At 40.0% G+C, this 14,231-nt stretch overlaps 1 long non-coding RNA gene across 7 annotated transcripts in view; it reads right to left on the bottom strand.

Moving 5' to 3' along the window:
* LOC149119988 (uncharacterized) overlaps positions 1-14,231 on the bottom strand; it is a 342,369-nt gene that overhangs the window by 132,433 nt on the left and 195,705 nt on the right. The window contains exon 1 of one of the 7 annotated variants that reach the window (XR_016226969.1): positions 1,563-1,799. The exons of the other annotated variants lie outside the window; for them this stretch is intronic. This is a non-coding gene — a long non-coding RNA (uncharacterized LOC149119988). Of the gene's footprint in view, positions 1-1,562; positions 1,800-14,231 lie in introns of those variants that run through there. 7 annotated transcript variants of the gene reach the window in all.

Genomic DNA, 14,231 nt, shown 5'->3' with positions numbered 1-14,231 from the left:
CACAAATCAGCTGAGGCACCCAAAACAATGACAGCAAGCCAGAAGTGGAGCAAGCCAACAGCTGTGCCCTGATTGAAAAAGAACCTTCCTCTTGTGCCCTGAACTCAATACGCCAGCCTCAAAACCAAAGCTCACATCAGAAAATTCATTACAAACCATGATAAATAAGGGAAATGTGAAAAAGCCAAAGAAATGCAAGAGTCCTTTGTGATATTTGGCAGGATTTAGACACAAAGAAACTGGCTGTTTCCAGATTCATCCCCCCCTTCCACAGAATGACTCTGGAATTCTGATTGAATTCACCTCAAAATCGCTCTCACACTCCATTTGGAGGGAATTAGAATCTGTCCCCTCAGCCGAAGCGTTCTATGTCATTTTCCAAAACACAGAATCTCATCTTGGTTGTGTTGCCTATGGATTTCTAATCCTGAATGGTAAATTTGCTGTGTTTTTTTTTTTCTTTCATAATGGCTACTCTGTCCAAAATTTTGCTTGTATTGCATCAGAATACAAAATTTGGGAAGGAAGAAGGCAAAACCAACTCAGACCCAGAAAACATTTAGGAAATTGCCACACAAGAAACCACAAATCAGCTGAGGACCCAAAACAATGACAGCAAGCCAGAAGTGGAACAAGCCAACAGCTGTGTCCTGATTGAAAAAGAACCTTCCTCTTGTGCCCTGAACTCAATATGCCAGCCTCAAAACCAAAGCTCACATCAGAAAATTCATTACAAACCATGATAAATAAGAAAAAAAGAAAAAAGCCAAAGAAATGCAAGAGTCCTTTGTGATATTTGGCAGGATTTAGACACAAAGAAACTGGCTGTTTCCAGATTCATCCCCCCCTTCCACAGACTGACTTTGGAATTCTGATTGAATTCTCCTCAAGATCGCTCTCACACTCCATTTGGAGGGCATTAGAATCTGTCACCTCAGCAGAAGCGTTCCATGGCATTTTCCAAAACACAGAATCTCACCTTGGTTGTGTTGCCTATGGATTTCTAATCCTGAAAGGTCAATTTGCTGTGTTTTTTTTTTTCTTTCATAATGGCTACTCTGTCCAAAATCTTGCTTGTATTGCATTAGAATACAAAAATTGGGAAGGAAGAAGGCAAAACCAACTCAGACCCCGAAAACATTTAGGAAATTGCCACACAAGAAACCACAAATCAGCTGAGGCACCCAAAACAATGACAGCAAGCCAGAAGTGGAGCAAGCCAACAGCTGTGCCCTGATTGAAAAAGAACCTTCCTCTTGTACCCTGAACTCAATATGCCAGCCTCAAAACCAAAGCTCACATCAGAAAATTCATTACAAACCATGATAAATAAGAAAAAAGAGAAAAAAGCCAAAAAAATGCAAGAATCCATAATGATATAGGGCTTGATTTAGTCGCTAGGAAACCGGCTGTTCCCGGATTCATCCACCCCTCCAGCTGACAGCCTGTGGAAAATGACTGAGTTAACCTGAAAATCACAGTGAAACTCAGTTTGGAGGCAATTAATATCTGTCACCTCAGCCAAAGTGTTCCATTTTATTTTCCAAAACACAAAAACTCACCTTGGTCATGTTACCTGTAGATTTCTAAGCTTCAAACGCCTATTTGTTGTGTTTTTTCTTTCATAATGGCTATTCTGTACAAACTCTTCTTTGCATTGCATCAGAATACAAAATTTGGGAAGGAAGAAGGCAAAGCCAACTCAGACCCTGAAAACATTTGGGAAATTGCCACACAAGAAACCACAAATCGGCTGAGGCACTCAAAACAATGACAGCAAGCCAGAAGTGGAGCAAGCCTACAGCTGTGCCCTGATTGAAAAAGAACCTTCCTCTTGTGCCCTGAACTCAATATGCCAGCCTCAAAACCAAAGCTCACATCAGAAAATTCATTACAAACCATGATAAATAAGAAAAAAGAGAAAAAAGCCAAAGAAATGCAAGAATCCAAAATGATATAGGGCTTGATTTAGTCGCTAGGAAACCGGCTGTTCCCAGATTCATCCACCACTAAAGCTGACTGCCTGTGGAATTCTGACTGAATTAACCTGACAATCGCAGTGAAACTCAAGAAACCAAATATCAGCTGAGGCACCCAAAACAAAGACAATAGCCAGAATTGGAGCAGGCCAACAGCTGTGCCCTGATTGAAAAAGACCATTCCTCAGGTGCCCTGAACTCTATATTGCAGTCTCAAAACCAAAGCTCACATCAGAAAATTCATTACAAACCATGATAATGCAAGAGTCCTTTGTGATATTTGGCTGGATTTAGACACAAAGAAACTGGCTGTTTCCAGATTCATCCCCCCCTTCCACAGACTGACTTTGGAATTCTGATTGAATTCACCTCAAAATCGCACTCACACTCATTTGGGAGGGAATTAGAATCTGTCCCCTCAGCAGAAGCGTTCTATGTCATTTTCCAAAACACAGAAACCCATCTTGGTTGTGTTGCCTGTAGATTTCTAATCCTGAAAGGGCAATGCGCTGTGCTTTTTTTTTTTTCTTTCTTTCATAATGGCTACTCTCCAAAATCTTGCTTGTATTGCATCAGAATACAAAATTTGGGAATAAGAAGGCAAAACCGACTCAGACCCAGAAAACATTTAGGAAATTGCCACACAAGAAACCACAAATCAGCTGAGGCACCCAAAACAATGACAGCAAGCCAGAAGTGGAGCAAGCCAACAGCTGTGCTCTGATTGAAAAAGAACCTTCCTCTTGTGCCCTGAACTCAATATGCCAGCCTCAAAACCAAAGCTCACATCAGAAAATTCATTACAAACCATGATAAATAAGGGAAATGTGAAAAAGCCAAAGAAATGCAAGAGTCCTTTGTGATATTTGGCAGGATTTAGACACAAAGAAACTGGCTGTTTCCAGATTCATCCCCCCCTTCCACAGACTGACTTTGGAATTCTGATTGAATTCACCTCAAAATCGCTCTCACACTCCATTTGGAGGGAATTAGAATCTGTCACCTCAGCAGAAGCGTTCCATGTAATTTTCCAAAACACAGAATCTCATCTTGGTTGTGTTGCCTATGGATTTCTAATCATGAATGGTAAATTTGCTGTGTTTTTTTTTTCTTTCATAATGGCTACTCTGTCCAAAATCTTGCTTGTATTGCATCAGAATACAAAATTTGGGAAGGAAGAAGGCAAAACCAACTGAGACCCCGAAAACATTTAGGAAATTGCCACACAAGAAACCACAAATCAGCTGAGGCACCCAAAACAATGACAGCAAGCCAGAAGTGGAGCAAGCCAACAGCTGTGCCCTGATTGAAAAAGAACCTTCCTCTTGTGCCCTGAACTCAATATGCCAGCCTCAAAACCAAAGCTCACATCAGAAAATTCATTACAAACCATGATAAATAAGAAAAAAGAGAAAAAAGCCAAAGAAATGCAAGAGTCCTTTGTGATATTTGGCAGGATTTAGACACAAAGAAACTGGCTGTTTCCAGATTCATCCCCCCCTTCCACAGAGTGACTTTGGAATTTTGATTGAATTCACCTCAAAATCGCTCTCACACTCCATTTGGAGGGAATTAGAATCTGTCACCTCAGCAGAAGCGTTCCATGTCATTTTCCAAAACACAGAATCTCACCTTGGTTGTGTTGCCTATGGATTTCTAATCCTGAAAGGTCAATTTGCTGTGTTTTTTTTTTTTTTCTTTCATAATGGCTACTCTGTCCAAAATTTTGCTTGTATTGCATCAGAATACAAAATTTGGGAAGGAAGAAGACAAAACCAACTCAGACCCCGAAAACATTTAGGAAATTGCCACACAAGAAACCACAAATCAGCTGAGGCACCCAAAACAATGACAGCAAGCCAGAAGTGGAGCAAGCCAACAGCTGTGCCCTGATTGAAAAAGAACCTTCCTCTTGTGCCCTGAACTCAATATGCCAGCCTCAAAACCAAAGCTCACATCAGAAAATTCATTACAAACCATGATAAATAAGAAAAAAGAGAAAAAAGCCAAAGAAATGCAAGAATCCATAATGATATAGGGCTTGATTTAGTCGCTAGGAAACCGGCTGTTCCCAGATTCATCCACCACTAAAGCTGACTGCCTGTGGAATTCTGACTGAATTAACCTGACAATTGCAGTGAAACTCAAGATACCAAATTTCAGCTGAGGCACCCAAAACAAAGACAATAGCCCGAATTGGAGCACACCAACAGCTGTGCCCTGTTTGAAAAAGACCATTCTTCCGGTGCCCTGAACTCTATATTGCAGCCTCAAAACCAAAGCGCACATCAGAAAATTCATTACAAACCATGATAAATAAGGGAAATGTGAAAAAGCCAAAGAAATGCAAGAGTCCTTTGTGATATTTGGCTGGATTTAGACACAAAGAAACTGGCTGTTTCCAGATACATCCCCCCCTTCCACAGATTGACTTTGGAATTCTGATTGAATTCACCTCAAAATCGCACTCACACTCATTTCGGAGGGAATTAGAATCTGTCCCCTCAGCAGAAGCATTCTATGTCATTTTCCAAAACACAGAAACTCATCTTGGTTGTGTTGCCTGTAGATTTCTAATCCTGAAAGGCAATGCGCTGTGTTTTTTTTTTTTTTTTCTTTCATAATGGCTACTCTCCAAAATCTTGCTTGTATTGCATCAGAATACAAAATTTGGGAAGGAAGAAGACAAAACCAACCCAGACCCAGAAAACATTTAGGAAATTGCCACACAAGAAACCACAAATCAGCTGAGGCACCCAAAACAATGACAGCAAGCCAGAAGTGGAGCAAGCCAACAGCTGTGCCCTGATTGAAAAAGAACCTTCCTCTTGTGCCCTGAACTCAATATGCCAGCCTCAAAACCAAAGCTCACATCAGAAAATTCATTACAAACCATGATACATAAGGGAAATGTGAAAAAGCCAAAGAAATGCAAGAGTCCTTTGTGATATTTGGCAGGATTTAGACACAAAGAAACTGGCTGTTTCCAGATTCATCCCCCCTTCCACAGACTGACTTTGGAATTCTGATTGAATTCACCTCAAGATCGCTCTCACACTCCATTTGGAGGGAATTAGAATCTGTCCCCTCAGCAGAAGCGTTCCATGTCATTTTCCAAAACACAGAATCTCATCTTGGTTGTGTTGCCTATGGATTTCTAATCCTGAAAGGTCAATTTGCTGTGTTTTTTTTTTTTCTTTCATAATGGCTACTCTGTCCAAAATCTTGCTTGTATTGCATCAGAATACAAAATTTGGGAAGGAAGAATGCAAAACCAACTCAGACCCCGAAAACATTTAGGAAATTGCCACACAAGAAACCACAAATCAGCTGAGGCACCCAAAACAATGACAGCAAGCCAGAAGTGGAGTAAGCCAACAGCTGTGCCCTGATTGAAAAAGAACCTTCCTCTTGTGCCCTGAACTCAATATGCCAGCCTCAAAACCAAAGCTCACATCAGAAAATTCATTACAAACCATGATAAATAAGAAAAAAGAGAAAAAAGCCAAAAAACTGCAAGAATCCATAATGATATAGGGCTTGATTTAGTCGCTAGGAAACCGGCTGTTCCCGGATCCATCCACCCCTCCAGCTGACTGCCTGTGGAATTCTGACTGAATTAACCTGAAAATCACAGTGAAACTCAGTTTGGAGGCAATTAATATCTGTCACCTCAGCCAAAGTGTTCCATTTTATTTTCATAAACACAAAAACTCACCTTGGTCATGTTACCTGTAGATTTCTAAGTTTCAAACGCCTATTTGTTGTGTTTTTTTTATTTCATAATGGCTATTCTGTACAAACTCTTCTTTGCATTGCATCAGAATACAAAATTTGGGAAGGAAGAAGGCAAAGCCAACTCAGACCTGAAAACATTTGGGAAATTGCCACACAAGAAACCAGAAATCGGCTGAGGCACTCAAAACAATGACAGCAAGCCAGAATTGGAGCAAGCCAACAGCTGTGCCCTGATTGAAAAAGAACCATCCTCTTGTGCCCTGAACTCAATATGCCAGCCTCAAAACCAAAGCTCACATCAGAAAATTCATTACAAACCATGATAAATAAGAAAAAAGAGAAAAAAGCCAAAGAAATGCAAGAATCCATAATGATATTGGGTTTGATTTAGTTGCAAGGAAACCGGCTGTTCCCAGATTCATCCACCACTAAAGCTGACTGCCTGTGGAATTCTGACTGAATTAACCTGACAATCACAGTGAAACTCAAGAAACCAAATTTCAGCTGAGGCACCCAAAACAAAGACAATAGCCAGAATTGGAGCACACCAACAGCTGTGCCCTGTTTGAAAAAGACCATTCCTCCGGTGCCCTGAACTCTATATTGCAGCCTCAAAACCAAAGCTCACATCAGAAAATTCATTACAAACCATGATAAATTAGAAAATGTGAAAAAGTCAAAGAAATGTAAGAGTCCTTTGTGATATTTGGCTAGATTTAGACACAAAGAAACTGGCTGTTTCCAGATTCATCCCCCCCTTCCACAGACTGACTTTGGAATTCTGATTGAATTCACCTCAAAATCGCTCTCACACTCATTTGGGAGGGAATTAGAATCTGTCCCCTCAGCAGAAGCGTTCTATGTCATTTTCCAAAACACAGAAACTCATCTTGGTTGTGTTGCCTGTAGATTTGTAATCCTGAAAGGGCAATGCATTTTTTTTTTCTTTCATAATAGCTACTCTCCAAAATCTTGCTTGTATTGCATCAGAATACAAAATTTGGGAATAAGAAGGCAAAACCGACTCAGACCCAGAAAATATTTAGGAAATTGGCACTCAAGAAACAACAAATCAGCTGAGGCACCCAAAACAATGACAGCAAGCCAGAATTGGAGCAAGCCAACAGCTGTGCCCTGATTGAAAAAGAACCTTCCTCTTGTGCCCTGAACTCTATATTGCAGTCTCAAAACCAAAGCTCACATCAGAAAATTCATTACAAACCATGATAAATAAGGGAAATGTGAAAAAGCCAAAGAAATGCAAGAGTCCTTTGTGATATTTGGCAGGATTTAGACACAAAGAAACTGGCTGTTTCCAGATTCATCCCCCCCTTCCACAGACTGACTTTGGAATTCTGATTGAATTCACCTCAAAATCGCTCTCACACTCCATTTGGAGGGAATTAGAATCTGTCCCCTCAGCAGAAGCGTTCCATGTCATTTTCCAAAACACAGAATCTCACATTGGTTGTGTTGCCTATGGATTTCTAATCCTGAAAGGTCAATTTGCTGTGTTTTTTTTTTTCTTTCATAATGGCTACTTTGTCCAAAATTTTGCTTGTATTGCATCAGAATACAAAATTTGGGAAGGAAGAAGACAAAACCAACTCAGACCACGAAAACATTTAGGAAATTGCCACACAAGAAACCACAAATCAGCTGAGGCACCCAAAACAATGACAGCAAGCCAGAAGTGGAGCAAGCCAACAGCTGTGCCCTGATTGAAAAAGAACCTTCCTCTTGTACCCTGAACTCAGTATGCCAGCCTCAAAACCAAAGCTCACATCAGAAAATTCATTACAAACCATGATAAATAAGAAAAAAGAGAAAAAAGCCAAAAAAATGCAAGAATTCATAATGATATAGGGCTTGATTTAGTCGCTAGGAAACCGGCTGTTCCCGGATTCATCCACCCCTCCAGCTGACTGCCTGTGAAATTCTGACTGAATTAACCTGAAAATCACAGTGAAACTCAGTTTGGAGGCAATTAATATCTGTCACCTCAGCCAAAGTATTCCATTTTATTTTCATAAACACAAAAACTCACCTTGGTCATGTTACCTGTAGATTTCTAAGCTTCAAACACCTATTTTTTGTGTTTTTTATTTCATAATGGCTATTCTTTACAAACTCTTCTTTGCATTGCATCAGAATCCAAAATTTGGGAATAAGAAGGCAAAACCGACTCACACCCAGAAAACATTTAGGAAATTTCCACTCAAGAAACCAGAAATCGGCTGAGGCATCCAAAACAATGACAGCAAGCCAGAATTGGAGCAAGCCAACAGCTGTGCCCTCATTGAAAAAGAACCTTCCTCTTGTGCCCTGAACTCAATATGCCAGACTCAAAACCAAAGCTCACATCAGAAAATTCATTACAAACCATGATAAATAAGGGAAATGTGAAAAAGCCAAAGAAATGCAAGAGTCCTTTGTGATATTTGGCAGGATTTAGACACAAAGAAACTGGCTGTTTCCAGATTCATCCCCCCCTTCCACAGACTGACTCTGGAATTCTGATTGAATTCACCTCAAAATCGCTCTCACACTCCATTTGGAGGGAATTAGAATCTGTCCCCTCAGCAGAAGCGTTCCATGGCATTTTCCAAAACACAGAATCTCACCTTGGTTGTGTTGCCTATGGATTTCTAATCCTGCAAGGTCAATTTGCTGTGTTTTTTTTTTTTCTTTCATAATGGCTACTCTGTCCAAAATCTTGCTTGTATTGCATCAGAATACAAAATTTGGGAAGGAAGAAGGCAAAACCAACTCAGACCCCGAAAACATTTAGGAAATTGCCACACAAGAAACCACAAATCAGCTGAGGCACCCAAAACAATGACAGCAAGCCAGAAGTGGAGCAAGCCAACAGCTGTGCCCTGATTGAAAAAGAACCTTCCTCTTGTGCCCTGAACTCAATATGCCAGCCTCAAAACCAAAGCTCACATCAGAAAATTCATTACAAACCATGATAAATAAGAAAAATGGAAAAAAGCCAAAAAATGCAAGAATCCATAATGATATAGGGCTTGATTTAGTCGCTAGGAAACCGGCTGTTCCCAGATTCATCCACCCCTCCAACTGACTGCCTGTGGACTTCTGACTGAATTATCCAGAAAATCGCAGTGAAACTCAGTTTGGAGGCAATTAATATCTGTCACCTCAGCCAAAGTGTTCCATTTCATTTTCATAAACACAAAAACTCACCTTGGTCATGTTACCTGTAGATTTCTAAGTTTCAAACGCCTATTTGTTGTGTTTTTTTTATTTCATAATGGCTATTCTGTACAAACTCTTCTTTGCATTGCATTAGAATACAAAATTTGGGAAGGAAGAAGACAAAACCAACCCAGACCCAGAAAACATTTGGGAAATTGCCACACTAGAAACCACAAATCGGCTGAGGCACTCAAAACAATGACAGCAAGCCAGAAGTGGAGCAAGCCAACAGCTGTGCCCTGATTGAAAAAGAACCATCCTCTTGTGCCCTGAACTCCATATTGCAGCCTCAAAACCAAAGCTCACATCAGAAAATTCATTACAAACCATGATAAATAAGGGAAATGTGAAAAAGCCAAAGAAATGCAAGAGTCCTTTCTGATATTTGGCTGGATTTAGACACAAAGAAACTGGCTGTTTCCAGATACATCCCCCCCTTCCACAGACTGACTCTGGAATTCTGATTGAATTCACCTCAAAATCACACTCACACTCATTTGGGAGGGAATTAGAATCTGTCCCCTTAGCAGAAGCATTCTATGTCATTTTCCAAAACACAGAAACTCATCTTGGTCGTGTTGCCTGTAGATTTCTAATCCTGAAAGGGCAATGCGCTGTGTTTTTTTTTTTCTTTCTTTCATAATGGCTACTCTCCAAAATCTTGCTTGTATTGCATCAGAATACAAAATTTGGGAATAAGAAGGCAAAACCGACTCAGACCCAGAAAACATTTAGGAAATTGGCACTCAAGAAACCACAAATCGGCTGAGGCACCCAAAACAATGACAGCAAGCCAGAAGTGGAGCAAGCCAACAGCTGTGCCCTGATTGAAAAAGAACCTTCCTCTTGCGCCCTGAACTCAATATGCCAGCCTCAAAACCAAAGCTCACATCAGAAAATTCATTACAAACCATGATAAATAAGAAAAAGAGAAAAAAGCCAAAGAAATGCAAGAATCCATAATGATATAGGGCTTGATTTAGTCGCTAGGCAACCGGGTGTTCCCGGATTCATCCACCCCTCCAGCTGACTGCCTGTGGAATTCTGACTGAATTAACCTGTAAATCACAGTGAAACTCAGTTTGGAGGCAGTTAATATCTGTCACCTCAGCCAAAGTGTTCCATTTTTTTTTTCAAAACACAAAAACTCACCTTGGTCATGTTACCTGTAGATTTCTAAGCTTCAAATGCCTATTTGTTGGGTTTTTTATTTCATAATGGCTATTCTGTACAAACTCTTCTTTGCATTGCATCAGAATACAAAATTTGGGAAGGAAGAAGGCAAAGCCAACTCAGACCCTGAAAACATTTGGGAAATTGCCACACAAGAAACCACAAATCGGCTGAGGCACTCAAAACAATGACAGCAAGCCAGAAGTGGAGCAAGCCAACAGCTGTGCCCTGATTGAAAAAGAACCATCCTCTTGTGCCCTGAACTCCATATTGCAGCCTCAAAACCAAAGCTCACATCAGAAAATTCATTACAAACCATGATAAATAAGAAAAAAGTGAAAAAGCCAAAGAAATGCAAGAATCCATAATGATATTGGGTTTGATTTAGTTGCAAGGAAACTGGCTGTTCCCAGATTCATCCACCACTAAAGCTGACTGCCTGTGGAATTCTGACTGAATTAACCTGACAATCCCAGTGAAACTCAAGAAACCAAATTTCAGCTGAGGCACCCAAAACAAAGACAATAGCCAGAATTGCAGCACACCAACAGCTGTGTCCTGTTTGAAAAAGACCATTCCTCCGGTGCCCTGAACTCTATATTGCAGCCTCAAAACCGAAGTTCACATCAGAAAATTCATTACAAACCATGATAAATAAGGGAAATGTGAAAAAGCCAAAGAAATGCAAGAGTCCTTTGTGATATTTGGCTGGATTTAGACACAAAGAAACTGGCTGTTTCCAGATTCATCCCCCCCTTCCACAGACTGACTCTGGAATTCTGATTGAATTCACCTCAATATCGCACTCACACTCATTTGGGAGGGAATTAGAATCTGTCCCCTCAGCAGAAGCGTTCTATGTCATTTTCCAAAACACAGAAACTCATCTTGGTTGTGTTGCCTGTAGATTTCTAATCCTGAAATGGCAATGCGCTGTGTTTTTTTTTTTTTTTTTTCTTTCATAATGGCTACTCTCCAAAATCTTGCTTGTATTGCATCAGAATACAAAATTTGGGAATAAGAAGGCAAAACCGACTCAGACCCAGAAAACATTTAGGAAATTGCCACACAAGAAACCACAAATCGGCTGAGGCACCCAAAACAATGACAGCAAGCCAGAATTGGAGCAAGCCAACAGCTGTGCCCTGATTGAAAAAGAACCTTCCTCTTGTGCCCTGAACTCAATATGCCAGCCTCAAAACCAAAGCTCACATCAGAAAATTCATTACAAACCATGATAAATAAGAAAAATGAGAAAAAAGCCAAAAAAATGCAAGAATCCATGATGATATTGGACTTGATTTAGTCTCACGAAAACCGAATGTTCCCGGATTCATCCACACCTCCAGCTGATGCCTGTGGAATTCTGACTGAATTAACCTGAAAATCACAGTGAAACTCAGTTTGGAGGCAATTAATATCTGTCACCTCAGCCAAAGTGTTCCATTTGATTTTCCAAAACACAAAAACTCACCTTGGTCGTGTTACCTGTAGATTTATATTCTTCAAATGCCCATTTGTAATGTTTTTTATTTCATAATGGCTACTCTGTCCAAACTCTTGTTTGTGTTGCGTCAGAATACAGAATTTGGGAATGAAGAAGGCAAAGCCAACTCAGACCCAGAAAACATTTAGGAAATTGCCACACAAGAAACCACAAATTGGCTGAGGCACCCAAAACAATGACAGCAAGCCAGAATTGAAGCAGGCCAACAGCTATGCCCTGTTTGAAAAAGACCATTCCTCCTGTGCACTGAACTCTATATTGCAGCCTCAAAACCAAAGCTCACATCAGAAAATTCATTACAAACCATGATAAAAAGAAAAAAGAGAAAGAAGCCAAAGAAATGCAAGAGTCCTTTGTGATATTGGGCTTGATTTAGTTGCAAGGAAACCAGCTGTTCCCGGATTCATCCACCCCTCCTAGCTGACTGGCTGTGGAATTCTGATTGAATTCACCTGAAAATCGCACTTACTCTCGATTTGGAGGAAATTAATATCTGCCCCTCAGTGGAAGGGTTCCATGTCATTTTCCAAAACCCAAAAACTCATCTTGGTCATGTTGCCTATGATTTCTAATCATGAAAACCCAATATGTTCTGTTTTTCAATTTCCTGATGGATCCTCGTTCTAAACCCTTGTTTGTATTGCATCAGAATACACAATTTGAAAAGGAAAAAGGCAAAACCAACTCAGACCAACAAAGCATTTAGGAAAAAGTCGCTCAAAATGAAAAATTGCCTGAGGCACCCAAAGCAATTACAGAAAGCCAGAATTGGAGAGAAACAACAGCTGTGCCCTAATTGAAAAAGACCATTCCTCTGGTTCCCTGAACTCCTTAAGCCAGCCTCAAAACCACAACCCACATCAGAAAATTTATTACAAACCATGATAAATAAGAAAATGTGAAAAATGCAAAAAAGAAAAAGAAATGCAAGAGTCCTTCGTGATATGGCGCTTGTTTTAGTACAAGGAAACCAGCTGTTTCCGGATTCATCCACCCCTCCCAGCTGACTGACTGTGGAATTCTGATTGTATTCACCTGAAAAGAGAGAACATTTATAAGTATATTGGGACTGTGGAACCTGTCATTTACCAATCACATGTTAGACTGAATCATAGACCAAATATAGGGAAGAAATCCTATGCATGTAAACCTTGTGGGAATTCATTCAGTATTAAATACCCTCCATCACAGCACTCATATTGTGGAAAACCCTCATGTGTGTAATGATTGTGTGGAAACCACTCACCAGAAGTCAGATCTCATTAGACATCAGAGAATTCACACAGGGTTGAAATCTTACAAATCTAATGACTGTGGGAAGTTCTTTGGCCAGAAGAAACACCTCATAAATCATCAGAGAATTCACACAGGTGAGAAACCTTTTGAATGTAATGACTGTGGAAAATCCTTTGGCCAGAAGGCAAACCTCATAAATCATCAGAGAATTCACACAGGTGAGAAACCTTATGAATGCAATTACTATGGAAAATCCTTTGGCCAGAAGGCAAACCTCATAAATCATCAGAGAATTCACAGAGGGGAGAAACCTTATGAATGCAATCATTGTGGAAAAGCCTTTGCTGAGAAATCAAAGCTCACAAAGCATCAGACAATTTGTACTGGGGGAAACCTTATGATTGCAATGACTGTGGAAAAACCTTTGCTGAGAAGTCAAACCTCAGAAAGTATCAGAGCCTTCACACCATGGAGAAAGCTTATAAATGAAATGACTGTGGAAAAGCCTTTGGTCCCATCCTTGCATACCAAGGATAAATCCCACTTGGTCTGGGTGGATGATCTTTCTGATGCATTGTTGGATTCAATTGGCCAGAATTCTGTTGCAGATCTTTGCATGTATGTTCATCAGGGAAATTGGTCTATAATTACTTTCTTTGTTGCACTTTTTTCAAGTTTAGGAATGAAGGTGATGTTGGCTTCATAGAAAGAATTTGGGAGAATCGCCTCTCTCTCAATTGTTTTGAATAACTTGAGAAGAATTGCAGTTAGTGCTTTAAATGTCTGTTAGAATTCAGCAGTGAAGCCTTCCAGTTTTGGGGTTTTCTTGGTAGTGATGGTCTTTATTACTGGTATCATTTCCATCTGGTTATGTGTGTGTTTAGGTTTTCTATATCTTTGTTGCTCAATTTAGGTAGGTTTTATGGATGGAAGGATGGTGGAAAGCCTCTTTGCTGTACTTCATAACTCATAAGATATCAGAGTATCCACACAGGGAATTTTCTACTTGACCTTTTTGTGCAAGTTATATCTCATGAAATATTAGAGAATTCACCAAGGGGAGAAATGCATGAATATAATACATGTGAATAGCCTTTGTGGTGCAAATCAGACCTCATCAAACATAAAAGAATTCTCATGGGGAGCAATTTTATGAATGTAATGACTCAGAGCCTTTTACCATAATTCAGCCCTCATTGTACATCATCAAATTCATATAGGGAAAAACTCCTTTGAAAGTAAAATCCCTTTAATTAGAAGCCATACCTCATAAGACAACAGGGAATTCACGTGGGAGAGAAACCTTATGGGTGTAATGAGTGTTGGAAAGCTCTGCCCAAATCTCTCCTTATATCAGAATGCACAACATATATATCTAA

This window comes from Oryctolagus cuniculus, chromosome 21 (assembly GCF_051225735.1).
Source record: "Oryctolagus cuniculus isolate XC-2025 breed Fujian yellow rabbit chromosome 21, ASM5122573v1, whole genome shotgun sequence".
Taxonomy (NCBI): Eukaryota; Metazoa; Chordata; class Mammalia; order Lagomorpha; family Leporidae; genus Oryctolagus; species Oryctolagus cuniculus.
Note: the sequence above shows the minus strand (reverse complement) of the source record. Positions and strands in the feature narration are given on the sequence as shown.